Below are 12,408 nucleotides of genomic sequence, written 5' to 3'. Positions count from 1 at the left end.
ATCACATTGGTCTGAGCTCCAGTATCGAGAAGGAAGAATGCTTGTTGTTGGTCATCCAGATCGGTAGGGTTGCAAACAGTGAGTTTGGCGTATGGTCGAGAATCCGTAGGGTCAGGTCTGAACTGGAGAAGGCCTCCGGCAGAGCTGACAGCCATCACTCGTTTTTTGATGAGTCCTCGAATTTGAATCCCAATGCTTCAGCCAGACGAGATTGGCCCCTTTCTCCTAAAATTTGTAGCTGCGCCTTTGTAGGTCCGGTGCGGGAGAGAAGAAAACCAAACATGGTTCTTTCCTTCAGGGTTCTTTCCTTCGGGGTTCCTGGAGGTGACCACCCTTGCTCTCGTTGAGGGATAAATTCTTGCCGTCTAGGTCTCAGTGTTCTGGCTGGGTATACCGAAGATTGGTCCCTTGTAGTATCAGAAGCTTCTTCACCTTGTTGCATAAGTGCTTGTAGACGTGGAAGATGGCCCAAGAGATTTCCCACCGGTTGACCTGCCATTGGGTTCAAGAAGAGTCGGAGTGTAACGGCATTTGCTCCTCCGTATACCTCCACGCAGGCCTCTATAGCTTCCAAGGGCGTTGGGATCGCCCAAGGGTCCAATAGGTGGCGATGAGCCCATCTCTCTTTTCGTTGTACAGCGGTTAGTCCCATTGGATTTGTCCTCGGGCTCCATGAGAGATATGACACCCCAACTATAGCTAGGAGGAGTTGCTCCGCAGTAGCCTTTTGTGGACGACCTTCGTGCCAGGTGTGAAATTTGTGGTTTACCTGTCCCACTACGAGCGCTGGGAGAGGGATGGGCCAGTGGGCACTGTCCACGACCACATTCAAGTCGGTAGCACGCCCACCACTCCATGCCGCCTGTCGGGTCAAGGCACTCGCTTCTTCTTTATCCAAGGTGTCAGATCCGAATTCCACTATTAAACGTCCTAACCACATTGCCAAGGTTTCTCCTGATCTTATCTTAGATTCCTTGCAAAGCTCCTGAATTTCTGGCCTGGTGCGTGAGCGTGAGATGACAGTGGTACGCGTGGCACCATCTTGATCTGCAACATGCTTCGTCACAGCTATCGGGTGAGCTGCGGTAGAGAAAGAGTTAAATTCTTCGTCTGGGAGCGTTGGGTATATCTCTCCTCCCATTGCCCCCTCCCCTTGGCAAGGAGGCGGGGCCGCTGGGAACGATGTCACCTCAGGGGGAGGAGATGCTAGGCGGATCCCCGCCGGGTCTTCTGAAGCTCTGCCCCTCTTTTCCGGGTTCCCCGGATGGCTCACACTTCTTTCGGCGCCATTTTCTGCTAGCGGTATCATGCGGCCGGTGCTATTAATGAGTGCTGCTCCAGAGCCTTTTGCTGCCCGCTCCAGCGACTCCTTACCTGCCGTATGCATCTGTGCCTCTAAATTTGCGTATTCCCTTAGTAGATCTGCTACTGTACGGAACAGCACATTTTTCATTTTTCCCTTCTTCCATTTGGTTAGACCCCATCTCAACACATGACGGCCCTTAGTTTCCAAATCCTCCCAGAGCTGAACGAGGAGCTCATGGCCCCGCAACTCCGGCACCAAATCCGGACAGTTAAACCAGTCCGCGGGGGTGGATTCCCCTCCTTCCCTTAAGTATCGAATGCATTGAGCGAACTCTTGAGCGGGGGTCAGCTTCTCTGCCTTCCGCGCTTTTACCCCGGCTAGGGATATGGTCAAGGTTTCCTCCGGGGGTTGATAATAGACCTGGTCGCTCCCCATTATACATCCGAACTCCACAAGGGATAGCTTAGTTCTCCATTCCTTCACTACTGCTTCTTCTCTCTTTACGGAGAAGTAACCATCAATATTTCTTTCATCCCCTTCTACCGCCTGGTGGTAAGCGATATGCGCCCATAGATCGTTAGCATTCTCTACGTGGCGGGTCCCGGTGCGCCAGGGGCAGCACCCGATCAGGTTCTTCTCCATCACCGTGCCCTTAGATCCCATATCCCATCCTCGTCGCCATGTCTCGGATGGCCAAAGCCGACTCGAGGTGATTCAATAATTACTCGTTCATCGGGGCAGGCTGGTGAATAGAGAAGCCGAGAAAACGTTATGGTTGTAAAACTTTACTTACGTCGCTTGCTGTTGCAACGAAAACGGTCCGGTCGTCTGAACAACTACGTTAGTTGTTCCAGCTGGCAGGGCTCAGGCCAGCACGTCCATCTCCAAATCGAGCCGGCAGGAAAGGGATACGTCTGGGATTGCGCTCGGCGACGAGGAGATGAATCGATAGGTGATCAGTCTATCGATCAGCTCAGCCACGAGTCAGATCTCTTCAGAAGCACTCTGCAGCGTGCTCAAAGTTCTCCGACTTGGGCGGAAGTTGCGCTAATTTTTAAATGGCCAGCAAGCCAATTACTAGCCGCCACGTGTGCATAATTTAGAACTGGCCAATAGCGGGACACAAATTTACATCCGAATGGTGGGAACTCTCTTGCACTGGGGGTTTTCTGCAGCAACAGAAAGCCTTTTACTTTGCAAGAGGCTCTCCTGTGGCAGGAAAATTCCACCGTGCCGAGGCACCAAAATCACTGGGTTGTGACACCAGGGAGAGAAATTTCTGGAGGATTCTGGTGCTACAGGAGCAATTAAAATAATGCTAATGTGGGGGGACCTTTCTTGGAGGTATTTTAGGGTCAATCTATGATACAATCGGCATCCTTTGGATCCTAGGTTTTGGAGGCTCAAAGTTCTCAGTAACCAGGGCTGGCAGAAACAGCAGTCAGGCTGATTTCTGGTGATACTGGCAGGTTTCTAAGTAGGTATAGCCAGGTGAGAGGGCAAAAAACTTCATTTTTTTTTTTTTATTCAGGCTCCAAAACTATGGTCAGTTTTGCTTGTTTAATTCTTTTCTCCCACATAATACATCTTTTTTTGTTGTTTTGTCTTCTTACTGATTGCCTTTGGAAAATGTGATCTCTATGTAGGCAATATTCCAAGCGAGCCCATACTATGGTAAGGGGACACAACCCTGGTGAATCCACTGAGAACTGGCAGAGGTTCCCCTGCTGCAGTGGTGGGGTCTGGTACAAGGGCAGCAGAGCTGAGGCTTGCAGGGATAAGGAGTTACTGTTCTTTGGGACAAGCAGTGGGACAGCAGGGAGAAACTCAGGGCTCTGGGGGCACCCCACGGATGGGTTAGTGACTCTTCTTTTGGTTCAGTGCAGGGCAGAGCAATGACCACTTTCACCTGGGCTGCTGCTTGGCCCTGAACCCCCATAGCTTGGAGTCTGCTGTCTGTAGTGGCTGCAAATACCCTCACCTACAGCCCATGCTGTACCTTCTCAAATGGCCGTACCTTTCTCCAGCCAGAGAAGAAAGGCAGGAAGAGATTCTTCTTTCTGGCAGCAGGAAGAAGAGGTGGGATTTCTGGCCAGCTCCCTACCCAGTGTGGCTCTATGGACAAAGGGCTGGCCCTTTCCCTCCCGGCAATTGCAGAAGAGGCTCCATGAAGGCATTTCAAAATGAGGTTACTTCAGCTTGGCAGAAACACTCACCTGGCTATCGCCCTGATTGCCTGGCTGGAACCAAGTCAGGGACCTGTTCAAGGGGCAGTTTCTCTAGAGGTCACATCTGTTTTACCCTGCGAGGAACTGTGACAAGGAAAGGACCTCAGGAGGTCATCTAGTCCAGCCCTTGGCTTAAAGCAGGACCATCACCAACTATCTTATCCCAGCCAAAGTTTTGTCTACCCGGGTCTTTAAAACCTGTAAGGATGGAGAATCTACAACCTCTCTAAGTAACCTGCTCCAGTACTTTGCTACCTTCCTAGTGAGAAAGTTTTTCCTAATTTCTAACCTAAACTTCCCTTGTTGCAACTTGAGACCATTGATCCTTGTTCTGTCATCTGCTGCCACTGAGAACAGCCCAGCTCCATCCTCTTTGGAAACACTCAGGTACTTGAAGGTTGTTAGTAAATCCCCCCTCAGTCTTCTCTTCTCCAGACTAGATAAGCCTAGTTCCTCAGCCTCTCCTCAGCAGCCATGTTCCCCGACCCTCTATCCAGACTTGTTGCCTCTGCTGGACTCTCTCCAATTTGTCCACATCTTTTCTGTAGTGGGGGGCCCACAACTGGCCACAGTACTTCAGATGGGGCCTCACCAGTGCTGTATAGAGGACAAGGTATCCAGGTTGTATATAGAGGACAATAATCACTTCAATCTATCAGCTGGCAATAGTCCTACTAATGCAGCCCAGTATGGTGTTAGCCTTCTTGGCACCAAGGGCACACTGCTGGCTCATATTCAGTGTATTGTCCACTGTAACCCCAAGTCCTTTTCTGCAGAGCTGCTGCCCAGCCAGTCAGCCCCAGCCTGTACCGGTGCATGGGGTTGTTCCATCCTAAGTGCAGGACTTTGCACTTGTCTTTGTTGAACCTCATGAGATTCCTTTTGACCCAATCCTCCAATTTGTTGAGGTCTCTCCGAATCCTAGCCCTACCCTCCAGCATATCTACTACTCCACCCAGCTTGGTGTCATCCACAACCTTGGTGAGGGTGCACATAAAATGACACAGTATGTATAATAGCAATATGATGGGCTAAATGTTGCTCACAACTTCAGTTGATGGGACGTGGTTCTACTGAGTGGAATTTGTCCTATAGGGCCAATGCATTATTTGTACTACAGCAGTCTTAAACAGCCCCACTGGAGATCGAGGTCTAATTCTGCTACATGCTGTATATACACATAGTAAGAGACAGTCTGGAGAAACCAGACAATAGGTGAGAAGAGAAACTGAGGCACCCAGAAGCCTAGTGGCTTACCTCAAGACACAAAGTACATCAGTGGCGGTAACAGGAACAGATTCTAGACATTATGGCTCCCACTTACCTACTGAACAATGCTGCTTCTCTAGCAATAGCTCCACATTGGATAGATATTGAAAATACCCCAAGATTGAATAGGTATGACTGAAAGCAGAATTTGGATGAACAGACATTACCACTAAAATGCAACCATCACCACTGTGAAAATGCAGCTGCTTTCCTATCCCAGTTGCACTGCACCAAATTTGAGGTCTGATGACATTTAGCACTTCTGGACAGAGAGAATCTCTTGCTATTATCATAACACTGCACATTTTAATGACATTGAATAACACAACTAAATCCTTTACAAATATTTATAAAACCTTGTTCATATTTTAAACATAAGCATTCAGAAAGCTTAGAGGCCTAACTTAATACAGTTTTTACCACTCAGCAGCAGCAGCAGAATTCTACTAGAGATGGTGCAGAGATGGTGGAGATGGTGCAGAGTCACTTGGAAGAACTGGATGCCTTTAAGCCGGCAGGCCCGGATGAGCTCCATCCGAGGGTGCTGAAGGCACTGGCCGACATCATTGCAGAGCCACTGGCGGGAATATTCGAAGGCTCGTGGTGCACAGGCCAAGTCCCGGAGGACTGGAAAAGGGCCAACGTGGTCCCCATTTTCAAAAAGGGGAGGAAGGAGGACCCGGGCAACTATAGGCCAGTCAGTCTCACCTCCATCCTTGGCAAAGTCTTTGAAAAAATTATCAAGGCTCACATTTGTGAGAGCCCAGCAGGACAAATTATGCTGAGGGGAAACCAGCACAGGTTCATAGCAGGTAGATCATGCCTGACCAATCTAGTTTCTTTTGATGACCAGGTTACGAAACGCCTGGACACAGGAGGAGGGGTGGATGTCGTATACTTAGACTTCAGGAAGGCCTTCAATACGGCATCCCACCCCATACTGGTGAACAAGTTAAGAGGCTGTGACTTGGATGACTACACAGTCCAGTGGGTGGAGAATTGGCTGGAGGGTCGCACCCAGAGAGTCGTGGTGGATGGGTCGGCTTCGACCTGGAAGGGTGTGGGCAGTGGGGTCCCGCAGGGTTCGGTCCTTGGACCGATACTCTTTAATGTCTTCATCAGCGACTTGGACGAGGGAGTGAAATGTACTCTGTCCAAGTTTGCAGATGACACAAAGCTATGGGGAGAAGTGGACACGCCGGAGGGCAGGGAACAGCTGCAGGCAGACCTGGATAGGTTGGACAAGTGGGCAGAAAACAACAGGATGCAGTTCAACAAGGAGACATGCAAAGTGCTGCACCTAGGGAGGAAAAATGTCCAGCACACCTACAGCCTAGGGAATGACCTGCTGGGTGGCACAGAAGTGGAAAGGGATCTTGGAGTCCTAGTGGACTCCAAGATGAACATGAGCCGGCAGTGTGACGAAGCCATCAAAAAAGCCAATGGCACTTTATCGTGCATCAGCAGATGCATGACGAATAGGTCCAAGGAGGTGATACTTCCCCTCTATCGGGCGCTGGTCAGACCGCAGTTGGAGTACTGCATGCAATTCTGGGTGCCACACTTCAAGAGGGATGCGGATAACCTGGAGAGGGTCCAGAGAAGGGCCACTCATATGGTTGAGGGCCTGCAGACCAAGCCCTACGAGGAGAGACTAGAGAACCTGGACCTTTTCAGCCTCCGCAAGAGAAGGTAGAGAGGCGACCTTGTGGCCGCCTATAAGTTCATCACAGGGGCACAGAAGGGAATTGGTGAGTATTTATTCACCAAGGCGCCCCCGGGGGTTACAAGAAACAATGGCCACAAGCTAGCGGAGAGCAGATTTAGATTGGACATTAGGAAGAACTTCTTCACAGTTCGAGTGGCCAAGGTCTGGAACGGGCTCCCAAGGGAGGTGGTGCTCTCCCCTACCCTGGGGGTCTTCAAGAGGAGGTTAGATGAGCATCTAGCTGGGGTCATCTAGACCCAGCACTCTTTCCTGCTTATGCAGGGGGTCGGACTCGATGATCTGTTGAGGTCCCTTCCGACCCTAACATCTATGAATCTATGAACTCCAGGGACAAGTGCGAAGTATAAACTGTTGGTCCAATTGTGCTACTTGATGATGATAAAATTTCTGTTTATTCAAGTGATTTGAAACCATTGTATGACATCCTACCTGAGTTTGCATGTCAGATATTTGGCATTAAGTGAAAAGTGTCATTTTCTTTCATCTTTCATACCATTATTTGGTTGCATGAATAACGACTTCAACAATCTGCCCTTAGGTACCAGAAGGTATTAATTTTTTAGGTTTCTCCATTTTGGACAAAATAATAGAATATGCTGGTATTCCCAGGGGTTTAGGTTGTAGCCGTGTTGGTCTAAGGACATAGGCAGACAAGGTTCCTTGGGTGAATTTGATATCTTTTATTAGACCAACCCAAATAGTTGGAGAATAGTTACTAAGCAAGCTTTTGGGTTAAAAACCCTTCGTCAGGCTAAGGAAGAGCACACACCAACTGCTGAAATTTCCTTAGCCTGACGAAGGGTTTTTGAACCCAAAAGCTTGCTTAATAACTATTCTCCAACTATTTGGGTTAGTCTAAAAAAAGATATCAAATTCACCCAAGGAACCTTGTCTGGTATTCCCAGGCATTCCTGCTCTAAAAAATTGTGACACTCAGCTAATCCAACTGCTTTCCCAGCCCAAATTAATCAATGAACTTACCTCTTTTGTTAAATGTCAACTGTGGGAGTTGTTCAAGCAGCAAATGCCTTTTTCTCATGACTAGTATTGTGCTGGGAGCAGAAAACTGGAATGAGATAAATCCATACTCATGACATACCATGGGCTATGGTACAAACTTACTCCATTCTCGTTATAGCCTTAACAATGTAATCCTGTGGTCCTCTTTGGCTGCTTCCAGTCCAACAGCAAGCAAGACAGATGATGCAGAGGAACAATTCTGTTTGAAAGGCTTAGCCGACAAGCTGTCAGGTGGAACTCAGCCAAAAGGCAGCAGACTGTGACAGACTGACCTATAGCATTTAGACAGCAGCAGCTACTCAAGGGAAGTATCTGGCCAAGGAGGGGAAAACGCACACACACAAGCCGACTGAATTCTGCGTAAGGTCAAAGTCCAATTAGGTACTTTATTACTCATTTAAATCTTGTCTGGCTTTCAAGGATATAACAATGGTGATGTGTGCACAGAATCATTTGCCTTTACTAGAGATAGAGAATGATTTGCATTCGAAGCAATTGTCTGCTTCCATTCCCAGGAGTTTTGCTTGATGCATAGTTTAGTAGGACGTGAGATTAGTTTCTCTATCACTGAATTTGGCAAATGCTGATGGCTCCATATTCACATATAGCTCCAGACACATCAGGACCACAGAAGCTTTAATTTCAGAAGCCACATGCAAAGATTATGGACTGGATTTTTCCTGTGGACCTCAATCCCTTAGACACAGAAACCTATAGGATAAGGGCCCAGATAGTCTGGCATTTGGAAGTTTGAAAGATCTTCTGAGCAATCCTTTCACACCTATGCAGGGGATGATGCTTGTTTATTTACAACAGAGTATTCCTTCAAAACTAAACTTAGTATTTTTCCAGTAATCTTTCTCATTGTAAAAGTCAGTGAATTCCTGCTGAGTTGTGTGATTAGGAGTAGAAGGCTGTGCTGCGTGCCATTGTAAGGTTGCGGGTTTTTTTTAATATTGCAGTAAAGTCTCTAGTTTGATTTATGACCTTTCTGATCTAATGTAGGAGCTTGTGTCCAAAATCTTTTCACCTTTTTCAGAGGAAGTCTATGCTAAGGGTAAGTGTTTAGTTTTGGGCCCCCCACTAAGAAAGGATGTGGGCAAATTGGAGAGAGTCTAGTGGAGGGCAAGAAAAATGGTTCAGGAGCTGGGGTACATGACTTCTGAGGAGAGGCTGAGGGAAATGGGCTTATTTAGTCTAGAGAAGAGGAGACTGAGAGGGGATTTCATAGCAACCTTCAACTACCTGAAGGGAGGATCAAAAGAGGATGGAGCTGGGCCGTTCTCAGTGGGGGCAGATGACAGAACAAGGAGCAACGGGCTCAAGTTGCAGCAAGGGAAGTTTAGGTTAGATCATAAAAATAATTTTCTCACTAGGAGGGGGGTAAAACACTGAAACGTGTTACCCAGAGAGGTGGTGAAAGCTCCATCCTTGGAGGTTTTCAAAACCCAGCTAGACAAACCTTTGGCTGGGATGATCTAGTTGGAGATGGTCCTGCTTTGAGCAGGAGGCTGGACTAGATGACCTCCTGAGTTCCCTTCCAATCCTAGCTTTCTATGAGTCTATGATTATATAATCTTACTTGCATACAATAATGCCCACTGTGTATAATGTGCTTATGAAACATCTGAGGAGGATGGTTGCTGCTTTACAGGGTACTCAGTCTCCTTGGGTGGAAAGCCCTACTAACACTAGCCAGCACCGACGGGCAGAACATAGAGTTGGGAAGGCAGTTCTTAGTTTCCAATCTTGGATTTAGTCTGCAATTTTCATGACATAGAGGTCATGCCAATATTCCTGTCCCTTTAAATGGGCACCTGTGCTAGTACATACACAGGTAAAATATGTTGTATATTTTGAATGCCCTCAATAGCGCATACTTCTTACGAGCTTGATCTGCCACCTCTGAGCTCTGCACCCTGAGGATGAGGCTCTGCACTGTGTAATTAAAAACACCAACAGGAAGGAAATGGTGGGACTAACAACCACTCAGAATCTTGCAGCAGATGATCAACAGCTTCTGGAGGTAAAATCCTGGTTTCCGCAGGAAAACCAAGGTAAAAGAACAAAAGCTGTTTGCCAGAAGAGGTTTGGGAGCCACAGAATCAATGGAACGAGAGCGTATCATTCTGTTCCCAGGTAAAACAAACTGGTAGCTGTTATGAATGGTTTATATTATTAAAACCAGTGATTGTAGCTGTTAAAACTGACTACATCCTTCCTACATCATTTTTTGAATAAGCAGAAGAGGATTTGCTTTTTAGAGAAATGAGAAATCGCGTCTTCCCTTCAAGGTTCACAAGGACTGTATGATGCAGCTTATTTTATCAGGAGGAAAGAAGGAAATCTGAGAAAAGAAATAAGGAGAAGCAATCATTTTCTTTTGTTCAGTGACACAGCAACACCAAGAAGAACCATGAGCAGCTCCATTTCAGCCTCTGTTATTCTACCGAAAAAGCAATCGAAAGCAGTTGTGCTGACAGTTTTGGCTTCTATATTTCTTCAGAAATGGAAGAGAAAACAGTGGAGGTTGGAAAACAATGGAAAAGGGTGGAAGTTCCTTGAATCACTTGATTCCCTGGTCACAAAAAAAATGGTTAGTGAAAAATCAAGATTGAAGTGGGTTGGGCTCTGGCCTTTACAAAACAAACCTTGAGTCCACAATGGCTGTATCTCTGCATCACTGGTCTGGAGATTTAGCATGCTGTCTAATAAAAGGCACTACATGAAGAACGGTGTCATCTTCACAGCAGGCTGCCTGAAGGAAGGCCTCATTTTGAAATACATCAGTCAGGGATCTCAGCTTTTCTCCTTCCTTTTCCTGCCGCTTTCACTCCTTCAGCATTTGTATGTGTCCCATATGCATAAGCAGACATCTCTCAGTAACCTTTGTGAATGACTAGTCACTGAAATACAAGTTTGTCTCTCTTTCATTGCTGTTATTGCCGGAGATGTTCACACAACTATATACCTATGTTGGGCTCCGTCCATTTCAAAGGCAATCAAAAGATCTACATCAAAACTCTGGGAAAGTCTGGATCTGGATCAGATCCCCATGGGTGGCTCTTGCTTCTAAAATGGATAGAATCCAAACACGAGACTGAGCTACAGACAGTTTGCGAGAGACTCTGGAAGGTTTCATCCAGTTACTTCTGTACAGAGTCCAATAATTTGTTTGACTAAGGCATAATTTCCAGGCAGACATCCAGCCCTGATAAGAGATCAAGAAGAAACCACTGCTTCCTGTTCGTTCCAGTTAATGCCCCTCCCTATTAATGCTTATTGCTAATTTCCTAAATATGATGTATCAATGCTGTGCATCCAAAAAGATACAGTATTTCAATTGCTTCCAGTTCTAATTTACTGACAAAAATCGCTAGATACTTGCAGAGGCTCCACACTACTACCAGTACGTATGTGCAAAGAACTGTGGCTGAGCTCCAACAGCCACCAGCAGCTCTCAGTGGGGTCTGGACCTAAAAAACCCCAAGAACTAAGCAAACTCTTGATCAATAGGTCCAATGAAGGAGGAAATGGTCACAGACACCAAAGTAAATAACACTTGTATCACAGAAGCTAATAATACGGCCGAATTCGCTCCAGACATAAGACCACTGACGTCAGTGGAGTTACAGCAAGGACACACTTGTCTAACTTACAGTAAAATAGTACTTTCCCATGGTATAATCATGTATTTTAGTGACATCCAGCGTACTATATATACACCTATATATATTTCTTAACCTAAAAGGTCCTCAGGAGGCAGGGCCTGTGGCTTCCTGTGTATTATACTAGGTTTTTTACAAGTAAATCTCTGGTTCTGACTGAAAACTCTGGGCAATACTTAATGCCAGTAATATATTAATTAATACTATTAAACATGTAACAGGTTTCCTTAGTTGATATAAGTGGAGTGAAGAACCCGGGAACATTTTTTGAAGAATGAAATTAGAACACAGAGACAGGGGGAAAGCTAGACAGACAGACCATATACTTTTTTTTCACCCTCAGAAATTACTCTTCAAATTGACTTCCAATTTTCCTAGAAAAAAAAGCCTCTTTGGGGATGAGAACAAGACATTTTTCAGCTGACAAGGAAGTGCTATGACATAATTGTCCAAAGGCTAGAGAACAGCCTGCTCAAAACAGCTCAAAGGAGTTAAAATCGTCCTTGTTCCATGAAAACCTCAGAAGAAGGCTCAGCCACACGGTCCTGTTCCCAGCCCCATGACATAATTCTGGCTCATCCCCACACAGCCACTTGTGGCCTGACTCTGATTCTCCTGTATAAGCTCTCTCATGACATTTGGTGTTTCTGGGATAGTAGAGGAGCAAATAATTTCTGTATGCTAGGGAATTATTTCTTGGCACCTCCTGAGGAGGGGGTCAGGTACTGGCCATTGTCTCAGACAGGATGAAGGCTTAGATAAACCATTGCTCTAAGCCAGTATGGCAGTTTCTATGAATCATGGAGGCTCTCGGCCTAATGCAGCTCCTCTAAAGCATTGCCTCCAAGTAGAATAAAGAATGAGCCCTATTCTTCTGTTGCAGGCAGAAGCCGAACAGGAGGTACCTGAATCCTGCAACAGGAGAATCAACTCAGGTATACAAATGTAGAAAAAGGAGAAAGGTTCTTCTTTTGCGACTATCGGATGATAAAAACAAAGGTACAAGAAAGAAGGGGTAAAGATTTTAACTTTCTCTTAACTTCCCCTGGTTTTTGACCTCACAGAACAAGCCACTTGAAGGGTTTTGTGTCTGCCAACTTGAACCAAACACCAGAAGGGACATAGCTAATTAGCAGTCATCGTTGTCCACCCCCCACCTTGTCAGGAGGTAGGGCATTCTGTTGGCAA

General features: G+C 46.5%; 1 long non-coding RNA gene across 1 annotated transcript in view; it reads right to left on the bottom strand.

The window, feature by feature from the left end:
• The window catches only part of LOC106738502 (uncharacterized), a 72,985-nt gene extending 65,247 nt beyond the window's left edge, over positions 1–7,738 (bottom strand). Inside the window, exon 1 of the long non-coding RNA XR_009461174.1 lies at positions 7,514–7,738. This is a non-coding gene — a long non-coding RNA (uncharacterized LOC106738502). The remainder of the gene's footprint in view (positions 1–7,513) is intronic.
• Positions 7,739–12,408: the final 4,670 nt, after the last annotated feature.

Source organism: Alligator mississippiensis, chromosome 3 (genome assembly GCF_030867095.1).
Source record: "Alligator mississippiensis isolate rAllMis1 chromosome 3, rAllMis1, whole genome shotgun sequence".
Taxonomy (NCBI): Eukaryota; Metazoa; Chordata; order Crocodylia; family Alligatoridae; genus Alligator; species Alligator mississippiensis.
This window is presented reverse-complemented; position numbering and strand designations above follow the sequence as displayed.